The sequence below is a fragment of the Oncorhynchus gorbuscha genome, unplaced genomic scaffold (assembly GCF_021184085.1).
Source record: "Oncorhynchus gorbuscha isolate QuinsamMale2020 ecotype Even-year unplaced genomic scaffold, OgorEven_v1.0 Un_scaffold_6217, whole genome shotgun sequence".
NCBI classification, from domain to species: domain Eukaryota; kingdom Metazoa; phylum Chordata; class Actinopteri; order Salmoniformes; family Salmonidae; genus Oncorhynchus; species Oncorhynchus gorbuscha.
In genome coordinates, this window is record NW_025749873.1 from 16,041 (window position 1) to 22,077 (window position 6,037).

The window sequence follows — 6,037 nt, forward strand, 5'->3', positions numbered from 1 at the left end:
GGCTGGGCGATATACCATATTTGACTATACACCGGTATTGATGCATGGACCAGTTTGGGTTTTTACTTCACCTTCTATAAAAAGGTATTTCAATGTTAGGTTTGTTAAATTACACGCTACTCCGCTGTGTATAACATCCGTTTTTATAGTTTACTCTGCTACTTGAGTCATCTCTCTCCTCTCCATGCCGCTTTCCACACAGATCTAGCCCCGCCCCCTGTCACTCGGGGAGCGATGTTTCAGATCTAGCCCCGCCCCCTGTCACTCGGGGAGCGATGTTTCAGATCTAGCCTCGCCCCCTGTCACTCGGGGAGCGATGTTTCAGATCTAGCCCCGCCCCCTGTCACTCGGGGAGCGATGTTTCAGATCTAGCCCCGCCCCCTGTCACTCGGGGAGCGATGTTTCAGATCTAGCCCCGCCCCTGTCACTCGGGGAGCGATGTTTCAGATCTAGCCTCGCCCTGTCACTCGGGAGCGATGTTTCAGATCTAGCCCTGCCCCCTGTCACTCGGGGAGCGATGTTTCAGATCTAGCCCTGCCCCCTGTCTCTCGGGGAGCGATGTTTCAGATCTAGCCCCGTCCCCTGTCACTCGGGGAGCGTTGTTTCAGATCTAGCCCCGCACCCTGTCACTCGGGAGCGATGTTTTGCTCGACCAGGAGGAGACCACCACTTCACACTAGTCTTGTGTTCAAGACTTTGATGACAACTATGCAGCTGTTCTATAACTTTTCATTCATTGTCATGTCAAACAACACCGTAGGATGTCGAACAACACCGTAGGATGCCGAACAACACCGTAGGATGCCGAACAACACCGTAGGATGTCGAACAACACCGTAGGATGTCGAACAACACCGTAGGATGCCAAACAACACCGTAGGATGCCAAACAACACCCGTAGGGCTGTCAAACAACACCGTAGGATGCCAAACAGATGTCGAACAACACTATAGGATGGCAAACAACACCGTAGGATGTCAAACAACACTGTAGGATGCCAAACAACACCGTAGGATGTCAAACAACACCGTAGGATGTCAAACAGATGTCGAACAACACCGTAGGATGCCTAACAACACCGTAGGATGCCAAACAACACCGTAGGATGTCGAACAACACCGTAGGATGTCGAACAACACCGTAGGATGTCAAACAACACCGTAGGATGTCGAACAACACCGTAGGATGCCAAACAACACCGTAGGATGTCGAACAACACCGTAGGATGCCAAACAACACCGTAGGATGCCAAACAACACCGTAGGATGTCGAACAACACCGTAAGATGTCAAACAACACCGTAGGATGTCAAACAGATGTCGAACAACACCGTAGGATGTCGAACAACACTGTAGGATGCCAAACAACACCGTAGGATGCCAAACAACACTGTATTCAAAGTGCCCACTATTATATTCTAACTATAGAATTAGAATATTCATCCTATTTCCATGATTCTAACAGTTTTGTGTTTTGATCTAAATCGCAATTGCAATATTTGGTTAAAAAAAACACGGCTGCGATTGTTTGCCCATATCGTGCTGCCCTATTGTGGCAGTGTGGAAATGATCTCAAATTGAGTGCAGGAATTGCAGAAACGTATGAACATGCTAAAGATGGTTATTTTTGTTTGAAGTTTTATTGAACAGTTTATTAAACCAATCAGAATGGAGAATTATTTCACTATTCAAATAATATCATGCTTTCTTTTCAGCTATCCAGATTGCGGTTCTTAGGGTGCTATTCAGATGTGTGTTTTTGGCTAACAGCAACAGTGTTTGGGCTAGCAGTAGCCTAGGCTAACAGTAACAGTGTTTGGGCTAGCAGTAGCCTAGGCTAACAGTGTTTGGGCTAGCAGTAGCCTAGGCTAACAGCAACAGTCTTTGGGCTAACAGTAGCCTAGGCTAACAGCAACAGTGTTTGGCTAACAGTAGCCTCGGCTAACAGCAACAGTGTTTGGCTAACAGTAGCCTAGGCTAACAGCAACAGTGTTTGGCTAACAGTAGCCTAGGCTAACAGCAACAGTGTTTGGGCTAACAGTAGCCTAGGCTAACAGCAACAGTGTTTGGGCTAGCAGTAGCCTAGGCTAACAGCAACAGTGTTTGGGCTAACAGTAGCCTAGGCTAACAGCAACAGTGTTTGGCTAACAGTAGCCTAGGCTAACAGCAACAGTGTTTGGCTAACAGTAGCCTCGGCTAACAGCAACAGTGTTTGGCTAACAGTAGCCTCGGCTAAAAGCAACAGTGTTTGGCTAAGAGTAGCCTCGGCTAACAGCAACAGTGTTTGGCTAACAGTAGCCTAGGCTAACAGCAACAGTGTTTGGCTAACAGTAGCCTAGGCTAACAGCAACAGTGTTTGGCTAACAGTAGCCTCGGCTAACAGCAACAGTGTTTGGCTAACAGTAGCCTCGGCTAAAAGCAACAGTGTTTGGCTAATGTTAGAGTTGCGTAAATTCAAATCTGGTATCAGGATAAATATAACAATGAGTCACCGATTTTATACTATGTATTTTTTATTAGCTAAGTCATAAATGGCAAATGCAATTTTCGTATATACGGGCTCACTGTAATACCACGCAGGGCAGAACAGGGAACTGACAAGACGTATGTAAAACAGTATTCTTTATACTGTGATAGACAGTTCCAACCCGTCTGTTGGCCTATCACAGTAGAGACTGGGCGTGGTTTAAACTTGCTCAGCCTATTGCAGGCGTTCAGACGGGTCCCCGCCTCTTGGCGCTTCTGTTGATAGATGTAAATGTTGCTTGTGAAGAACATCCAGGGTCTCATGCTCCATACCGTTATCTCGCACCTGGCTCCTGTTATCTAACAAAAGACCGCTTGTTCTCGCAACACCCTGCTCTGAATGTGCCCCCCTCCCAACTCATTGAACAGTTCCTGTCTTCATGCTACTCTGTATTTTTCCATCATGAGAAAATCCCATGGCCCTGAAACTGTTAACAATGTTTCATGTCAGCTATGTTGCATAACACATACATACATCCACACAAGCCAACAGCAGATAATATTCAATCATATATATGGTAATGGCTATAATGTAAAATACAGGATCCAACACTAACAATAGCCTCGGCTAACAGCAACAGTGTTTGTCTAACAGTAGCCTCGGCTAACAGCAGCAGTGTTTGTCTAACAGTAGCCTCGGCTAACAGTAGCCTAGGCTAACAGCAACAGTGTTTGTCTAACAGTAGCCTCGGCTAACAGTAGCCTAGGCTAACAGCAACAGTGTTTGTCTAACAGTAGCCTAGGCTAACAGCAGCAGTGTTTGTCTAACAGTAGCCTAGGCTAACAGTCCTCAGAGCTGTAGGCTACATTTAAAGTGCACAACTTTAAACAATGTGCTGTCAACAATGTAACATGTTCATTAAATGTATTGTTAAATATCTCCCAGCCCTACCATATCTCCCAGCCCTACCATATCTCCCAGCCCTACCATATCGCCCAGCCCTACCATATTGTCCAGCCCTATTCAGCTCTCTACAGTATTACAATAACCACCAATTGTTAGTGACCAAAGCTAAAGAACTGCCATCTAAATAGACGGTTTCTCTACAAATGAAATGATCAGACATACACACCTGCAGCGATGAACACCGAAGCCTTACATATCTGATTCTGTAGAGGAAATAGGAATAGTTGGTTTCTGTCAGTCAATGGATATATTATATTATGATTAACTCTCTTACACACACACACACACACGCACACGCACACACACACACACACACACACACACACACACACACACACACACACACACACACACACACACACACACACACACACACACACACACACACACACACACACACACACACACACACACACACACACACACACACACACAGAGAAGTCAGATTCTGAAAGAGAACTTAGCAACGTGTGGGACTCTACACCTGTACTTTAACTACTAACTATACCAGTAACTCACCCCAGGTGTACTCCTCTAACTACACTAGTAACTCACCCCAGGTGTACTCCTCTAACTACTAACTACACTAGTAACTCACCCCAGGTGTACTCCTCTAACTACACTAGTAACTCACCCCAGGTGTACTCCTCTAACTACTAACTACACTAGTAACTCACCCCAGGTGTACTCCTCTAACTACACTAGTAACTCACCCCAGGTGTACTCCTATAACTACTAACTACACTAGTAACTCACCCCAGGTGTACTCCTCTAACTACTAACTACACTAGTAACTCACCCCAGGTGTACTCCTCTAACTACACTAGTAACTCACCCCAGGTGTACTCCTCTAACTACACTAGTAACTCACCCCAGGTGTACTCTTCTAACTACACTAGTAACTCACCCCAGGTGTACTCCTCTAACTACACTAGTAACTCACCCCAGGTGTACTCCTCTAACTACACTAGTAACTCACCCCAGGTGTAGGTCTTCAGATTCTTCAGGTGACGGACTCTGCAGGTGTACTCCTCTAACTACACTAGTAACTCACCCCAGGTGTACTCCTCTAACTACACTAGTAACTCACCCCAGGTGTAGGTCTTCAGATTCTTCAGGTGACGGACTCTGCAGGTGTACTCCTCTAACTACACTAGTAACTCACCCCAGGTGTACTCCTCTAACTACACTAGTAACTCACCCCAGATGTAGGTATTCAGATTCTTCAGGTGACGGACTCTACAGGTGTACTCCTCTCCGCTGGCTGGTGTGAATCCAACACTCTTGGTGAGGTGGAACTGCCATCCCTGTTGGAAGGCCAGGTCTGTCTGCTTGGCGTCGGGGATCTCCACGCCGTTCTTCAGGAGCTGGATGCTGATGTCAGGGGGGTGGAAGCCACTCACGTGACAGATCAGGGTGTTGTCTTTCCCATATTCCCTGGGTTACGGCTGTACACCTTCACCATGGGGGGAGCTACAGGTGGAAGAGGGAATCTTACAGTCAGGCAGGCGCCCGCACACACATAATCTGTATCACAGAAGTTTATTATCTTATTCTCACTATAAAAAATAAAATAGTAATCTCTCTGCTCAATATACATTTGCTTAAAAGTGTAACCCATACAAAGTACACATTTGCTGTCGATTTAAGACATAAATTAAGGAAATACATAATTGTTTTCAGGAACGTCGTTGGTGAAATCAAATTAAGATCGTACACAACACAATCCCACCAATATAGCCGAATCATAATTACAAAGTCATTCCTATACTTTACTTACATTCTCGTGCGTTTATGGTCACCAACACGACGCAGAAAGCAACTACGGAAAAAAACGTTTTCATGATTTATTTTTTTCAAAGTCTTTCCAACGCTGAAAAATATGTCAAACTGGACAAAACCAACTGTCGCAAACAAAGAAATGAAACTGAAAGTCAAATATATATTTTCCTCTGTGTAGTGAAGCCACACCCTCTTTCGATTTATGCACCAATTGAAAATCCTACTTCACAGTTGCTATGCAGTCTTCTCCTGTTGATGCTTCTCCAGGCAGCCTGATGCAGTCAGTTACAAAGTTGACGCAGTCTTCATTTTATTAGTTACAATGTTGCACATATAAAGCATTGAGATAAAAGTATGTTGAAAAGCAAGGACATGTACAGTATAGTCACTATAAAGTATGGTGAAAGGCAAGGTACAGTATAGTCACTATAAAGTATGGTGAAAGGCAAGGTACAGTATAGTCACTATAAAGTATGGTTAAAGGCTAGGTACAGTATAGTCACTATAAAGTATGGTGAAAGGCTAGGTACAGTATAGTCACTATAAAGTATGGTGAAAGGCTAGGTACAGTATAGTCACTATAAAGTATGGTTAAAGGCTAGGTACAGTATAGTCACTATAAAGTATGGTTAAAGGCTAGGTACAGTATAGTCACTATAAAGTATGGTCACAGTATAGTCATAAAGTATGGTGAAAGGCTAGGTACAGTATAGTCACTATAAAGTATGGTTAAAGGCTAGGTACAGTATAGTCACTATAAAGTATGGTTAAAGGCTAGGTACAGTATAGTCACTATAAAGTATGGTGAAAGGCTAGGTACAGT

General features: G+C 44.5%; 1 pseudogene; it reads right to left on the reverse strand.

The window, feature by feature from the left end:
• Positions 1 to 2,494: 2,494 nt before the first annotated feature.
• LOC124029398 lies at positions 2,495 to 5,367 on the reverse strand (annotated as a pseudogene).
• Between the last annotated feature and the right edge of the window lie 670 nt (positions 5,368 to 6,037).